Raw genomic sequence first — 17,039 nt, forward strand, 5'->3', positions numbered from 1 at the left:
GCAGCAGAGACTTGGGCAGGAGGGGAGAGGGATCTGCTGCCAGAGATGCCCTGGCAAGGGGGATCAGGCACCTCTGTGCCATTCTCTGCACTGCAAGCACATTTCCCAATGCAACCTTTTGGGCTCCTCTTCTCCCCAGCACAGGCAGTGCCCTCAAAGGGGCTCCAGGGAATCAGTCACCACCTTGGCAGCTGACATTCAGCTGAAGGCTCCTGCAGTGTGCACACAAAAGGATGACAAAAGCTCTTCAGTACCATCCTGGGAGCTGCAGAGAGCAGAGCTGGGCAAGAAGAAGGCTTCAGCCCAAGCCCCTCTGCCTTTCTCTCTTCCCTTAATTGTCTCTGCAGCACTGCAGTGCTCTTCCCTCATTCTCCAGCCATCCACAGGACTCTTGCTCTGGGGCATTGCTGTTGGCATGTGGTCACTTTGTGTGCTGACACTGACTCTGCAGGTCCTGCCCCAGAGCTGTCTGCATGGAAACTAAGTGTCCAAGCTGCCTTGGAAGCTGTGCTGAAGATGCCAGAGGTTGGGGGTGGTGGGGAATGAGCTGATCCATTGCTGCTGCAGCTCAGGGAGGAGGTGTTCTGTGAGCACTGCAATCTTGGTATGCAGAGAGAAGTGTTCCCTAACTTGTCCCTGCCTTTTCCTCCTTGCACAGGTCTGCATGGGCAGAGGCAGCAGATGGCCAACAGCAGCTCCATCCCCCACTTCCTCCTGCTGCCATTGGCAGGCACAAGGCAGCTGCAGCTCTTGCACTTCTGCCTCTTCTTGGCCATCTACCTGGCTGCCCTGCTGGGCAATGGCCTCATCATCAGCACCATAGCCTCTGACCACCACCTCCACACCCCCATGTACTTCTTCCTCCTCAACCTCTCCATCCTTGACCTGGGTGCCATCTCCACCATTGTGCCCAAATCCATGGCCAATTCCCTGGGGGACACCAGGGACATCTCCTATTTGGGCTGTGCTGCTCAGGTATTTTTCATTTTTTTTTTATCACAGCAGAGTATTTTCTCCTCACCACCATGTCCTACGATCGCTACGTTGCCATCTGCAGACCCCTGCACTATGAGACCCTCCTCGGCAGCAGAATTTGTGTCCACCTGGCAGCAGCTGCCTGGGTTTGTAGTTTCCTCTGTTCTCTGCTGCACACAGCCAATACATTTTCCCTGCCCCTCTGCCATGGCAATGCTGTGGACCAGTTCTTCTGTGAAGTCCCCCAGATCCTCAAGCTCTCCTGCTCCACAGTCTACCTCAGGGAACTTTGGCTTCTTGTGGTCAGTGTCTGTTTAGCATTTGTCTGTTTTGTGTTCATTGTGGTGTCCTATGTGCAGATCTTCAGGGCAGTGCTGAGGATCCCCTCTCAGCAGAGACGCCACAAAGCCTTTGCCACTTGCCTGCCTCACCTGGCTGTTCTCTCCCTGTTTCTCACCACTGCAATTTTTGCCAACCTGAAGCCCCTCTCCATCTCCTCCCCATCTCTGGACCTGGTGGTGTCAGTTCTGTACTCTGTGGTTCCTCCAGCAGTGAACCCTCTCATCTACAGCCTGAGGAACCAGGAGCTGAAGGCTTCCCTGAGCAAACTGATCTCTGGATGCTTTCAGAAGCAATAAACTGTTTGTCTTCTCCTGCAGAGCAGTTCTGATGTCACTCAGTGCAGGCCCAGTTTTGGGTGCTGTTGGTGGTGTTACTCTTGTGAGAATGTTGTTCAAACTGAAATGTATTTTCTTAAACTATTTCTGCTTCAGTGTTGTCCTGTCTCATGTGATCCAGAGACTGCAGACGTGAGGAGCTGTCCTCAATGTGTATCCAACTTAAGAAAGTATCCTGAAGGGAATTTTTTCTGTGAATGTCTTCCTCCAAGCTTTCTCTGGAGCTGCAGGGCAGTGCCTGTGTGCAGAGGTGGAGGGGCAGTGTTCCAGCACAGCAGCAGTGCCAGGGAGCCCCAGAGCTTGAGCTGTCCTCAGCTGCTCTTTCTTCCCTTCCACACTCTCCTGCTGAGCCTCTGTGTTGGGGCAAGGCCTGAGGTCTCTGGCAGCTTGGGTACTGTGCTGTTGTGTGGCAGTGCTGGCACTGCAGGCAGGGACAGGCCAGGGCTGCCTCTGGGTCAGAGCTGGGCTCCAGAGCAGCACTTCCATCAGAACAGGAGCTCTCCTCATGCCTTCATACTCCATCCACCTCTCACTACAATCTGGATACCCTGACGCCTTCCAGTATAGACTCAGCCCAAACGTGGTCCCTTGAACCCCTCCCAGTACATATATGGCCTCATCCCAGTACATACATCACAGTGTTCTCTCCCACTCCAGCCTGAGTCCAATCCCAGCACAGAATGTATCCCCTGACTCTCTTCCCAGTACTGAATGCATCCATTCCAGTACACACTGCACACCCTCATGCCCTCCCAGTACAGTCTGGGCCCTGTCCCAGTCCAAACAGGGTCCCATTAATCCTTCCAAGTACACATTAGGCCTTGTCCCAAGAAAATCTGGATCCTCTTATGCCCTCCCAGTTCAGCCTGGATCCCTTTCCAGTACAAGCTGCATTCCCTGGCCCCATTCCAGTACAGTCTGCTCCCTGCACAATAGAAACTTGATCCTTTTAACCCCTCCCAGTACAGACCTGGTCCCATCTCAGTACAAACTGCATCTCCTGAAGGAGGGATCCAGCACAGGTGTGTCGTAGTCCAATACAAACTGCATTACTTTGCCATTTCCCATACACTTTCCTGTGCCACTACAAAGTGCATCCCTTGGACCCCTGCCCAGTGCCAACTGCATCCAGCACAGCACAAAGTGGAGATCCTGATCCCAGTGCAGCTCTGGCCTGAGCCTAGCACAAATGGGATCCCATTGCCATCTCCCAGTCCAGTCTGAGTCTCATCCCAGCACAAAGTGCATCTCCTGAAACCCTGATTCCACCCCAGGACAGAGCAGGACCCATCTGTGCAAACTGATCTCCTGATGCCATCCCAGTTCAGACTGGAGTCCCCTCCATGGACAAACTGAACCTCTTTCAGCTCTCCCAGTACACACTGGGACTTGGTCCAATATAAGCTGCTCCCAGAGCAGACTTTGATTCCGGCTTAGGTCCCTTTAACCTCTCCCAGTACAGACTGGGCAAGTCCCAGAATAAACTGAATCCCCCGGTCCCCTCCCAGTACACACTGGACCTTGTTCTGGTAAAAACTGGATCCTCTGCTTCCATCCCAGTACAGTTTGAGCCTTGTCCCAGCGAAAACCTGAAACTGATTCCATCCCAGTAGGGCACAGTCCCCATCTCAGTGCAAACTGATCCCCTGATGCCATCCCAGTTCAGACTGGGGCTCCCTCCCTTTAGGAACTGAATCTCTCTGAGCCCTCCCAGTACACACTGGGCCTTAACCCAGTACAAACTCAAGCCCCTGGTCCCCTCCCAGAGCAGACACAGCCTCACCCTAGCACAAACTGGATCCTCTTGCTCCATCCCAGCACACTCTGGGTCCCATTCCAGTACAAAGTACATTCCCTGGTCCCCTCCCAGTACCTACTGCATCCCTCCATGAGTAAACTGCTCCCCTGCTTCCATCCCAGTACTGACTGGGCTCCCTCCCAGTACAAACTGCATCTCCTGACTCCCTCCCAGTACAGACTGGACCCTGTCCAAGTACAGACTGGTGTCCTGATCCCATCCCAGTACAATCCAAGACTTGTCCCAGAAACTGAATCCAGTGGCATCACCCACTGCAGACTGGGGACCATCCCAGTGCAAACTGGATCTCCTGAGCTCCTCCCAGTACAGACATGGTCTCATCCCAGAGCAAAGATGAAGACTTGGCCCCCTCCCAGTACCAACTCATCCTTCCCAGTGCAAACCAGATAACAGGACTCCTTCCCAGCACAGACTGTGCCTGCTCCCAGTAAAAACTGCATCACCTGATTGTCTCCCAGGGCCAGACTGGGACCCCTCCCAGTACAAACTGTATCCCTTTACCTGTTACATGGCAGACTGGGATACATCCCAGTACAACCTGAGTCCCCTGGGCACATCCCTGGAGAGGTGGGTCAGGTGAGTCTGAGGAGGCTCAACAAGAGCAATTGCAGGGTCCTGTGCCTGGGCAGAACAGTCCTCAGGATCAATACAGACTGGGGGAGGAGAAGATAGAAAGCAGCCCTGTGGTGAAGAGCTGCTGATGGATGAGAAGCTGACCAGGAGTAGGCAGTGTGAGCTTGCAGCACAGAAGGCCAATCCCATCCTGGGCTGCTTCCAAAGCCGCATGGCCAGAGATGGAGGGAGGGGATCCTGCCCCTCTGCTCTGCTCTGTTCAGGTGCTCTGCTCAGCACCTGCAGTGCTGCATCCAGGTCTGAAGCTAATGGAGCAGGTCTGGAGGAGGCCTACAAAAATGATCAGGGCCTTGGAGCAGCTCTGCTCTGAGGACAGGCTGAGGGAGCTGGGGGTGTTCTGCCTGGGGAAGAGAAGGCTCAGGGGGGACCTAATAGCAACCTTCCAGTGCCTTGAAGGGTCCTGGATAGAGAGAGACTGTTTGCAAAGGCCTGCAGTGACAGGACCAGGGGCAATGGCTGCAAAATAGAGCAGAGCAGATCTAGATTGGATGTGAGGAAGAAGTTCTTTACCATGAGGGTTGTGGAATGAGTTTTGCTCGTGGCTTCTCCGGCTGGCTGTGTGTGGCTCTGGACCAGGGGCTCGAGGCAGGGCAGGGCAACTGGAGGCAGCTTCTACAAGATGGTTCTACAAGTAGGTTCAAGAGCAAAGCAAGGCTTAAGCAAGGCTTAAAGCAAGGCTTAAGCAAGGCAAGATTTGAAGCAAGGCAAAGGTGACTACCAAGTTAACTTGCCAGAGATCAAGTGGTCCAATGGGGCACTGAAGCTAAAGTGTAGCTGCCCAATGGCAAAGTGTCCTGCCAGGCTACAACCACAGAAGGCAGAAACAAAGGCCTTGTATCTGAGGGAGCAGTGGTCAGTTACATGCTCTTATCCCAGGTAAACATCTTGTTTACCAGCCAGGCATTTGTCCTGTCCCCTTTGTTCTTTTCACCACGTTGCCCTGTCTTTCTGCAGGAGGGAGGGGAGAAAAGGGACCTTGTCTAGACATCTTAAGGCCTGTCTGGGTTTGTACTGGGCCATGTCATGGCCCTACCGTGACACCCAGCATGCCAAGAAGACCTCTCAGTGCTCTGGTTCTGATTTTCCCAATCCATGCCGGGCTTACCCTGAATTGGTTCATTGCCTAGGCAAGGGGAGAGCAGGAATGGTATCAGTTCTGAAGTGGGCTTTGAATTGCAGAGGGACTGTGCCACCACAATGTGCCCTATGACTGAAGTCCATTTATCTCACCCAGAGAGTGGCCATGTGGTTGCCTCTTGCCTACAGACAGAGAATCAGAGAATCATAGAATTGTTAGGGTTGGAAGGGACCTCAAGGATCATCCATGTTATAAATGTCAGAGCCAAACAAACTTTGAATTTAAAAGGGTTTATTTTGAAAAGGGCAATCTAAGGCAATTTAAGGTACTGAAAGGCAATATAAAGGTAACAGAAGGCAATAAAAAGCAAGCAAACAATGCTGGGCACGCTGTGAAGTCAGTGCTCCACTAATACACACACCATACATGATCTGGTTCTTCTTTAAATATTCTATTCTTAATAGCTCTTCATACAAAAAGGTGTGTTTGATCAAATTAGTTATAGGCACTATCATTTTGGTATTGCGCAGGCGTAGTTCGTGGTCCTTCAGGTGGCAGTTTAGTGATGTAACCCCTCACTTGGTCTGCTGCACATTTCACCCTGGTATAAGGTCCTTGTGATTAACTCCCACTGTCTGTTCCTGTGTTTCTTACCAGCAACCAACTGTTCTTTGTACAGGTCCTTGAGCAATTTGTCACTGTTATCTTTAAGGCGATTTTTCACACCAGCTGTTAGCTATTAGCCTTTCCAGTTATGCTAAGGTTCCACTCTACTATCTAGGCCTTTACATAAATGCATTAAAGCAAACAGAATATACAATTAACAGCAAAGGCAAACAATAAAGGAGTGCAGTATTCCCAGGATCCATCTTCAGCCCAAGTAGCTGGGTCATAATAAGCTATTATTCTTTCTGGGTGTCATTCCTTTTCTTTCCAGTTCCCTACGTGTAGGTCTCTCCTAGTTCTCTGTAGTTCTTCACTTTCCATGTACAACCACACACCTAATCTTTCACCATGAGCGACTGGTAACAGGAGAAAACTGAGTCTCTTAGTTCCCAACACACAAGACCCTCTCCAATCTTTAGGTAACCAGGCATATGCCAATTTATCACAAATCCAATAGTATCCGTTTGGTGCTGGCCACCCCTTTGGAATGAAACTGCCATTTGTCCAATTTCTCCCTTCTTCCGATACTATCCCAGGATTTTCCCATGAGGTCTAATTCGATGTTGTTTTATTCCATTCATATCTTCCTTCACAAACTAAGTTTCCTACCGGATTTTTCCCTTCCAGGTTTTGCCAGCAGATTCGACCAATTATACTAGTTTGCAATATCCATTGAGTTTTCCTGTTACCTTTTACCCCTTTTACCCTCTTCCATATTGATGAATTAGAGACATCAACCTCTATAGATTCCCAAGGCCATCGGTCTCCTTGGTTAGACCTCCACAAACAAAACAGTTAGTTACTCTTAAAGCTCTGGCAATATTTTCAGCAAGGTTTACAAATAAGTTTTTAGCAACAGTTGGAATTTCGTACTTGGCTCCAGTTTCTATTTCATGATAAAAAGAGTCGAACAATAGGTGTTGTATGACAGACTCCCTAGTCCTTTCAATAACCCTTATATCTAAAACAGCCCCAGGATCTTCTCCTCATCCCCAAATTGCAATTCCATATTGGTTATCTTTTCTCTGTTTCCACTCACCAAGGTTATAAATAGTGAGATTTACTGGATTGCAGTCTCTTGAATTACAGCCTTTCCTTGTTACTCCCTTTTCCAGATAAGCCTTTAACCTGGTGCACAAAGTAGGCACCTTCTGCCAAGTGGCCCAGCATACACAGTTCCATCCTGTATCCCCACAATAATAGTAACTTTGGTCTACTTCTGCACTATCTCAAACGTAACACTTTGGTAATCCTGTCCTGTTTTTTGGACACATATATTTCTCTTGTTTGCCATAATATGTCACCCCACTCATTGCTCCACAGGGGATGTAAGAATCATCACTGGCAGTGTCACACACATCAAACACGACTGATAGTGGTTTACTAAGATTTGTTGTAATGCTACTCTGTCCAATCAACCTTCCTTTTTCATTATTAGTTCTCATTTCTACCCACCATTGATAGGGGACTTCATTGGGATCATAACAGGTGATTCTCCACTCTCATTACACCAGGCATACTCAGTCTGATTTACATAGCAAGGACTTAATTTTTCTCCCCTACAATTATAAATGGTATGATACACTAGGGTCTGGCTTGTCACTCTCCCTTGTCGAGTAGTAGTGACACAGTCACTACAAATTTGTGCATGTCTGAGAGTCAACAAAGGTTACCACCAGGAGAGGGCCGGTTAGGGACATGTTACCTGGCGGTCACAGCCTTAAGGGGCTGCAGCCCTTAGCACACCTTCTTGAGCCGCGGCACTGGTCTCCACTCCGGCCTTGTCCTCTCCTCTTCTGTCCTTTTAGAGTTGATTCAGACTTGATTTTCAAGGTTTTCTTATGACTTCTTAATTTCCTTTAACCAATTTTTTAACAATACCGATATCCAATTTTCTGGATATATTTCCCAATTTAACTCTAAATTTAATTTTTGGCCACCAAATAGTCGTTCCACTTGGACCGATTTATCTAGTCTTGGCTCTTCCAATTCTCTGTTCTTTACTTCCAGGGTCCAACAAAGATCTCTACAATTGGGACCTAAAATTGAAAATCTCAAGCTGTAACAACACCAACTCCACTAACAATGGCGACACCTACAGGTTACCCACGCAAAATGCTTGTCTACTTGTTCTCGGTGTTTAGGACACACCACGTTCCGTTCAAAATTATCAGGAGGCAAATATCCTCCTATGGGTCCATAACCTATATCTGAGAGAGTCCCTCTCAATTCTATTGGAGTAGCCAGTGTATGAGATTCCAAATGTCTCTTTTGACTGTTATACTCTATTAAAATCTTAACAAATATTAACCCCCAATTTTTCAGCATAAAAGACTGATAATTTTGGCTCTTGCTCAATACACAAACTAAATGTCTCAGTTAATGCCATTGGAATTTCATCTTTAATTCTCCAGGAGTAGAGGTGACTTGCCACTCCTATACTGGGCCTTTCACTTGTGAAGCGTGAGTCCAACCTTTTTCAGCCATTCTGATGGCTGTTTCTGTAGTGAGTAAAGCAATATAAGGTCCTTCCCAATGAGGGGATAAGGATTCATCTTTCCAAGTCTTTATCAGAACTTTATCTCCAGGTTGTATCTTGTGAATTACAAATCCTAATGGCACATTTTGGGGTAATATCCCTTTCTCATGAAGTTCTTTTAATAGTTTTCCAATTGCTATTATATATTTCTGGGTCTCATAATCTTCTGCTAAATCTGGATCCAAAGGCATTCCCTGGGAATACGGCATACCATATAGCATTTCATACAGTCAAATCCCAGTTTCGCCATTTGGCATAGTTCGGACGTTTATCAATGCCGATGAGAGGCATTTCATCCATGGTAATTAAGTCTTAATCATCAGTTTAGCTAATTGATTCTTAATTGTTTGGTTCATTCTTTCAACCCTTCCTGAACTTTGAGGGTGCCATGGCATATGGTATTCCCATTTAATACCCAAAGCTGAAGTTAGGACCTTTAAAACTTTTGAAGTAAAATGTGTTCCCTGATCAGAATCAATAGTTCCAACTAAACCAAAACATGGTATAACATTTTCTAATAAATTCTTAGCCACTATAGAAGCAGTAGCTCATGTTGTTGGGAATGCCTCTACCCAATGTGTGAGTTGATCTACAGTCACTAACAGGTATCTATACCGACCCACCTTTGGTAATTCAGTAAAATCTACCTCTATCTTTCCAAATGGTCTATATGCAAGTTTTCTTCCTCCCATGGGTGTTTGTCTAATCACCTTTTTATTTATCTTTTAACATGTTAAACATGCCCGAGTGACCTGCTTAGCTATCTCATAAATCCCTATACACTCATAAAATTTCAAAAATTGGTCACTCAGTGCTTTCATTCCCCAATGGGTATCTGAGTGTAGTTGCAAAAGTATTCTTCTAGCCTGTTCTTTTGGCAATATTTCTCTCCCATCAGATAAGATCCATTTTCCTTCTTTTAATTCTGCCCCTGTTTTTTCCATGGTTTTCATCTCTGCCTCTGTATACTTCTTCTGTGCTCTTTGGTCTCCATTCAATTCCTGTAAAGTTAAAACTTGAGTGGGTTTTCTAAGGGCTGCTTCTTGAGCCTCCCTATCAGCTAGATTATTTCCCCTTATATGATAGTTAGTTCCTTTCTGATGCCCTCTAATACGTACCACTGCAATCCTTTTAGCGCCTCTCAATGCTTGCAAAATCTGAACAATCAAGGTCTGGTGTATCAACCCCCTCCCTTGGGTACCTATCAGTTCCCTTTCTTCCCAGATTTTTCCAAATGTATGGACTGTTCCATAAGCATATTTAGAGTCAGTATAAATTGTTCCTTTTTTTTTTTTTTTTTCTTTTTATAGCTCCAGGGCTCTTAGTAATGCATAAAGTTCACATTCCTGAGCAGACCAGGCAGCACTAAGAGGTCCTGACTCTATCAAAATCATATCTCCATTTACAATTGCATATCCAGATCTTCTTTTCCCTTCTATGACTCTTGATGATCCATCAATAAATAATTTTTCTCCATCCTCTAATTCTGTCTCTTCTAGATCAGATCAGATTTTTGTTTGAAGTTCAATTACTTCTACACAATCATGTTGTAACTCCCCAGATGGTTCCCCATATAGGAACTGTGCAGGATTCTGTGCTCTTGTTACTTTCAATTCTAGGTGAGGAGAGTCTATCAAAATAGCTTCATATTTCAGTATCCTACTATCAGTTAACCGTTTTTCAGCTTTTTGTTGTAACACCCCCCTGACATTGTGTGGTATATATACCTTCAGAGGTGCACTGAAAGTGATCTTTTTAGCTTCCTCAATTAATAGTGCTGTAGCTAGGATTGCTTGTAAACAAATGGGCCATCCCCTACTCACAGGCTCTAATAATTTTGAACAGTATCCTACAGGTTTCTTATTTCCCACCCATTCTTGAGTCAACACCCCATATGCAGTTTGGTTAGAAATGTTCACAAATAAATAAAAGGGTCTTTCCAGATCAGGAAGGCTCAAAACTGGGGCTTCTATTAATGTTTTCTCTACTAATTCAAACTTTTCTTCATCTTTCTCACTCCACTTGATTTTCTCCCTTGTCAGTTTTTCATATAAAAATTTTACTTTCTCACTAAACCTTTCAATCCAGGATCTACAATATCACAACAGCCCTAAAAGATGTCTCACCTCCTTCTTCGATTTGGGTGGTGATAGAACTAGAATCCCTGATACCTTATCTGGATCTAATTTCTTCTTTCCTTAGCTAAGCCAATGCCCCAAATATTTTACCTCCTTTTCCACAAATTGTAATTTAGATCTTGATACTTTTAATCCTTTCTCCCTGAGGAAATTTAGTAGTTCTATAGTGGTTTTTCTGGTTTCATCCTCAGTCCTTCCTGCTATCAATAAATCATCCACATATTGCAATAGTCTGGTTTCCCCTTTTGCTTCAAATGTCTGTAACAACTTCTCTAAAGTTTGTCCAAATAAGTTCGGGGATTCAGTGAATCCCTGAGGTAACACAGTCCATCTGAGCTGTTGTTTCCTCCCTGTTTCAGGGTCTTCCCACTCAGAGGCAAAATAATCTCGAGATTTCTCATCCAGCAGACAAGCCCAAAATGCAATCCTTTAAATCAGTCACACTATACCATGTATGATGTGGTGTTAAGTGACTCAACAAGGTATAAGGATTAGCCACCACAGGAAACTTAGCTATAGTCCACTGATTCACAGCTCTGAGATCCTGCTCTAATCTATATGATCCATCTGTCTTCTTTACTGGTAAAATAGGAGTGTTATGTGGAAACATACATGGTTCCAGTGCTCCTTTTTGAATCAGTCTATCTATCCCTGGTTTAAGTCCTTTTCTCCCCTCCAAAGGGATAGGGCATTGTCTGATCCTAATAGGTTGATGTGGATCCACTATCTCTACTGAGAGGGGCTCCGTTTCTAATTTTCCCATGTCTCCTTCTCTATACCAAACTTGAGGATTAATTTCTCCCTCATCTTCTTTAGTTAGACTATACCACTGAATCTTTAATTCTCCTCCTTGGCTTCTAATATGAAGTCACAATTAAATCTCTCCCTAATAAATTATGTTCAGCTTCAGGAACCAATAATAGATTGTTAAGACAAATTTGTCTTTCTGACTGTATTTCTACATCTTCTAAAATAGGAACCTTGAAAGGTTCCCCTTTTGCTCCTACTACACTTGTATTCTTTTCCCCTTCTTTAACCCCTTTTTGTAATTTTCTAATGGTTGATTTTTCAGCTCCTGTATCTACTAAAAATTGTACTTCCTCCTTCTGGGGACCTACCAATAATTTTTTCAAGGGCTCATTTGATGTTTGGGTCCCCAAAATATACAGCCCCTGACACCCCTAGTCTTCCTTAAACATTTTCTCATCTCGCTCTTTCTTTCTGCAGTTTCTCTGTATATGTCCCTTCTTGTTACAATAGTAACAATCAGGGATTCTCCTGGATTTCTCTATCTGTTTCTCCTCCACATCTTTCTCCATTCTCCCCCTTTCTGCTTTCAGCTTACTTTCTCTTCTACTTATTTTTTTACTTTCTCTAATGGCAGCTACAAAGATCTTAGTTTTCGCTTTTTGCTTCCCTCAACAGCTCCTCCAGTCCCCTATCCTGCCAATCATCCATCTTCTCCAGCTTTTTCCTAATGTTCCCCCAGGATTTTGCCACATACTGCGTTTTTAGTAATGCTCCTCCAACAGGAGAATCACAATCTACTCCAGAATACATCTGAAAGCTCATTCTTAATCTCTCCAACAACTCTGTTGGAGATTCATCCTTCTGTTGATGCCCACTAAATGTTTTGTTTATATTCTGTCCCCGTGGAACCGCCTCTTTTATTCCTTGTATCACTATGGTCCTGAAATCCTTTATATTTTGTCTCCCTTCTGCTGGCCTGATTATTCCAATTAGGGTTTACATTTGGCCACTTTTGATCTCCAGGGGCACCTGCTTGATTTTGTCTCTCCCAGAGTCTTATTCCTGCCTGTCTAATCACTCCTCTTTCCTCCATAGTAAAGAGGATTCCTAATATTGATTGCATTTCTTCCCAGGTATAGGTGTTCAGCCCCAGGAACTGGTCTAGCCTCTCTGCGACACCAAAGGTGTCTTCCAGGAGATTTCCCATCTCTTTTTTAAAATTTCTAACATCTGCAGTATTCAGAGGGACTGCTACAAAACCTATCCCCTCTTGATTTCCCCCGAGAGGTACTTCCCTCAGAGGGTAAAGGCCTCCTATCTCCTCACTTTCTTCTCCCCTTCCCCTTTCACTACTTCTCATTCTGCTTCTAGTCCTTCGTGCAGGGGGCGAAGAAGATGGTACAGGAGCAGTAGGATTTACTGGTGGCAATTGTTGATCTTGTACAGGGGCCAGTAAAGCCTGAGGAGCCCCATTGTCTGCTTCCTGAGAGTATGGAGGAGGTATATTATCCAGGAGCTCCCATTTTTTCTTTCTCCAGGGACTCCTTTTTCCCCTTTTCTTTATTTCCCTTAGTTTTTAAGGTAAATACTGGTACTGGAGTTGATCTCGAGGCTCCTAACAATAATGCAGCATAATCACTATCTTCTAGATCAAAAGGCTCCTTTAAATTAACATGAATATACAATGCCTGGCACACCCAGTCCTCAAAGGATCAAAAATTGACCAAAAGACATGGGGTCTTATGGGTTCTTTTGGCCATTCTACCATACAATAGTGAATCATTTTTTCCTTGCTTTTCCCTTTTTGAACATCCCAATATTTTATCATCAATGCTAACGGGCTTTCTGGTGGTATAATTTGCTCCCCTTCATCGATTGGAGGCCCCTCTTTGTGCCTCCAGGGTCTGAGGGTTTACTTTTCCCTTGACCCACTCTGGGACCTGTTTAAATTTTAAGCAAGTCCTGAATCCCTGGCTGAGCCTGTGTCCAAAGGTGTCTTGTAGGTGTGTTCCCACCCACGAATCCTAGCACAGTCGCTTCAGTCCTTCACAGGCCGAGTCCCTCCTGGGATATCGGAATTGCGGTTAGAAGACCTCCACACTCGCTTCAGAACTAAGTTCTGTCTCACTCACACCCTTGCACACAGTCACACAGCCGAATCCCACCCAACCGAATGGGATACTCACAAATCCTGGAACTTGTCTAAAAAGTTCTGAATTCCTGGCTGCACCTGTGTCTAAAAGTGCCTTGCAGGTGTGTTTCCCACCCATGAATCCTCGTCTTCATTCGGATCTTCGCATGCAGAATTATGGGCTAAACTGTAAGGACTAAACTGGGAGGCCTCAATTCTTTGCTTGCCTCTTATTCTTGTAATCCTATGGGTCCAAACCTGTTCTTGGCAAGGGCCACAAAAATGGGGTGCCCCCTGTGGTGGTCTGAGCTCTGACTGGAGTTCAGTAGCTCGAATGATAATAGATTGAGATTCCCCTCCCGGCCCCTCTCCCTTTCTCCCAGCAAAGTGGAGAGAGAGAAAAAAAAGGAAAAAAAAAAGGTAGGGGAGAGGGAAAGTAAGTTCATGAAAGAAATAGTCTGAAGTCAGTTTGGAAGTAGGAGAAGTAAATTTTGTTTTTTCACAAAAGGGAAAAAAAAGAATAAATTTGTGGGTGTTGTGTCGGTGTGAGCTGAAATTCCCCCCCCCACCGACAAGTAACCAGGCTAGCCCAGTCTGGAAGCAAATGAGGGCTGTATTTACAAGCAGAGAAATGCAATGAATATGTACAAATATACAAAATTCACAACATTTACAAATATATACAATCAACAGAAAAGCACAACCGATCTCCCTTTGCTTCCCCCCAAGGGGACCCTCCCAAAGGGGCCTCTCTCTCTCCCAGGAGCTTCCCCCCAGACCCCTCTGGACAGAGAAGCAGAGTTAGTTAAGCAGAAAGTTGTTAACTTAGCTGCCAAGGACAGTACGTGTTATCTTCAGCCAGAAGAGAAGAAGGAACAGCAGCCAGACAGCCCAGCAACTGCCCCCACTGCAGAACGCAGAATGTGCAGAGTGCCCACTTTATTTTGGGTAATAGTTCTTAAACATTTCTATCTATCCAATGGAAGTGTTTAGAACAATCAGTATTTTGCTTTCTTACACCCAATAGTGACTTATTTACATTCTTTCACTTTCTCTGTTCTGAACTTTGCAAGGAAAAAATTAAAAAGACAGTTTCAAACCATCACAGTATATGTATCACACCATATATATACTGATATATACAAACATCACACCATATATATCTCAGTAACGGGGGGGGGGGTGGGGTGGGGGGTGCTGTTCACAGAGGTGAGGGATGAGGGTAAGTGGGAAAATATACAAAACCAAGCCTGGATGGCCTTGTGTTCCCTTGGATGTCAGTGGATTCAGCTGGGAGAAAGGAGCCAGCCAGCCATGTGGTCAAGCGCAGGAGGCAGTGGCAGCAGCAGTGATCTTTTCAAGCAAACGAGGCAGGAAAGAGAGTGAGCAGCGAGGTGTCCACCCTTTTTATAGGCTTGCTGGACAGGAAGGGGGAGTGTAATAGACCACTTTCAAGTCAGGGGACCCCCTTTTTCCTGGCAGGGGAGGGGCCATGTCCCCCCCGGATTAAGTTTCTTTTGACCACCTGGAGGCTGGGTTCTTTCAATCCCATCCAGGATGGGTGTAACCCAGCACACCCTCCTTAACTGATCACAAGTGCTGGGGTCCAAAAGGATCATGTCGGGCTCACCAAATTGTCATCAATGCCAAAGCCAAACAAACTTTGAATTTAAAAAGGTTTATTTTGAAAAGGGCAATTTAAGGCAATAAAAGGGCAATAAAAGGCAATAAAAGGCAAGCAAACAGTGCTGGGTGCACTGTGGAGTAATCACTCCACCAACACGCACACACTACATGATCTAATTCCTCTTTAAATATTCCATTCCTAATACATATTCATACCAAAGGTGTGTTTAATCAAATTAGTTATAGGCATATTGCGCAGGTGCAGTTAGTGGTCCTCCAGTGGTAGTTCAGTGATGTAATCCTTCAGCTGGTCAGCATCACGCCTCACCCTGGTTGGTTACATACCAGGTCCTTCTGATTGCCATTGTAATGTCTCTACTGGCATAAGCGTTACTCCCAGTTCCTGTTCCCATGTTTTCTTGAGAGCAACCGACTCTTTCTTGAGCGCAACCGACTCTTTCTTGAGCAAAGGCTATTTTTCACACACACTGTTAGCTGTTAGCTTCCCTTAGTTATGCTGATATTTCACTCTACTATCCAGGCTTCTACATAAATACATTAAAGCAAACAAAAGGTTCTTCAGAACCTTAGGGCAACTGCTAAAGGGATCAGAAGCTCAAGTTGTGTTCTCCTCTATCCCTCTAACGTCAGGGATGGACAAGGGAATATATAGGAAGAGCCAAGAGGTCAATTCATGACTCCAGGGCTGGTGTCATCGACAGGGCTTTGGGTTCTACAACCACAGCTCGGTTTACAAGGCACCAGAGCTGCAAACAACTAATGGGATGCACTTGTCCCAGAGGGGGAAAAGGATCCTGGGGCAGGAATTGGCAGGGCTCATTGATAGGGCTTTAAACTAGATTTGAAGGGGGAAGGGGTTCATAGTCTTCTGCTGGCCAGTGACATCAGAGGAGCAGCTCACCTGAGGCAGAGGGACGGAGAGCTAGTGAGGGCTCTCCACTTGCTGCCCTGAGGCAAGCCACGAATGATGCACCAGGACACTCTGTGGAAATCAAAGGGAATTGGCACAAGAGGAGGACAGGGCCAGCTCAGCTGAAGTGCCTCTATGCAAATGCATGCAGCTCGGGCAACAAACAGGATGAATTAAGGGCCACTGTGCTGCTGGGATGTCATGACATAGTGGCTATTACTGACACTTGGTGGGATGATTCCCATGACTGGAATGTAGGGTTAGATGGGTACAAGCTCTTGAGGAAGGGCAGGCAGGGAAGGAGAGGAGGAGGTGTTGCCCTCTATCACAGAATCACAGAATATTAGGGGCTGGAAGGGACCTTGAAAGATCATCTAGTCCAACCCCCCTGCCAGAGCAGAATCACCAATACCAGGTCACACAGGAATGCATCAAGGTGGATTTTGTAATATTTCCAGAGAGGAAGACTCCACAACCCCCCTGGGCAGCTTTTTCCAGTGTTCCATCACTCTCACAATGAAAATTTTTTTCCTCATGTTTCCATGGAACTTCTTTTGCCTCAACTTCCACCCATTGCCCCTTGTCCTGTCATTGGGCACTGCTGAGAAGAGCATGACTCCATCTTCTCGGTACTCACACTTTACATATTTGTAAACATTGATGAGGTCACCTCTCAGCCTCCTTTTCTCCAAGCTGAAGAGCCCCAGCTCCCTCAGTCTCTTCTCATAAGGAAGATGTTCCCCTCCCTTAATCATTTCTGTGGTTCTGTGCTGGACTCTCTCAAGCAGTTCCCTGTCCTTCAACTGAGTGGCCCAGAACTGGACAAAATATTCCAGATGTGGCCTTACCAGGGCAGAGTAGAGGGGAAGGAGAACCTCTCTCAACCTACTAATCACACCCCTTCTCATACACCCCAGAATGACTTTGGCCTTCTTGGCCACAAGAGCACATTGCTGGCTCATGGTCATTCAGATTTGTACTGAATATGGCTTACAAGGAATGGAGTATGTGTTTGGTCAGGTTTCAGTCACCTGCCCTGACTGCTCATCCCCACAACTGCAACCTTTTTACTTACA

The 17,039-nt window shown here is 45.8% G+C and overlaps 1 pseudogene; it reads left to right on the forward strand.

Moving 5' to 3' along the window:
• The first annotated feature begins 681 nt into the window (after nt 1–681).
• LOC128967596 (olfactory receptor 14A16-like) lies at nt 682–1,613 on the forward strand (annotated as a pseudogene).
• The last annotated feature ends 15,426 nt before the right edge of the window (nt 1,614–17,039 follow it).

The sequence above is a fragment of the Indicator indicator genome, chromosome 6 (genome assembly GCF_027791375.1).
Source record: "Indicator indicator isolate 239-I01 chromosome 6, UM_Iind_1.1, whole genome shotgun sequence".
NCBI lineage: Eukaryota > Metazoa > Chordata > Aves > Piciformes > Indicatoridae > Indicator > Indicator indicator.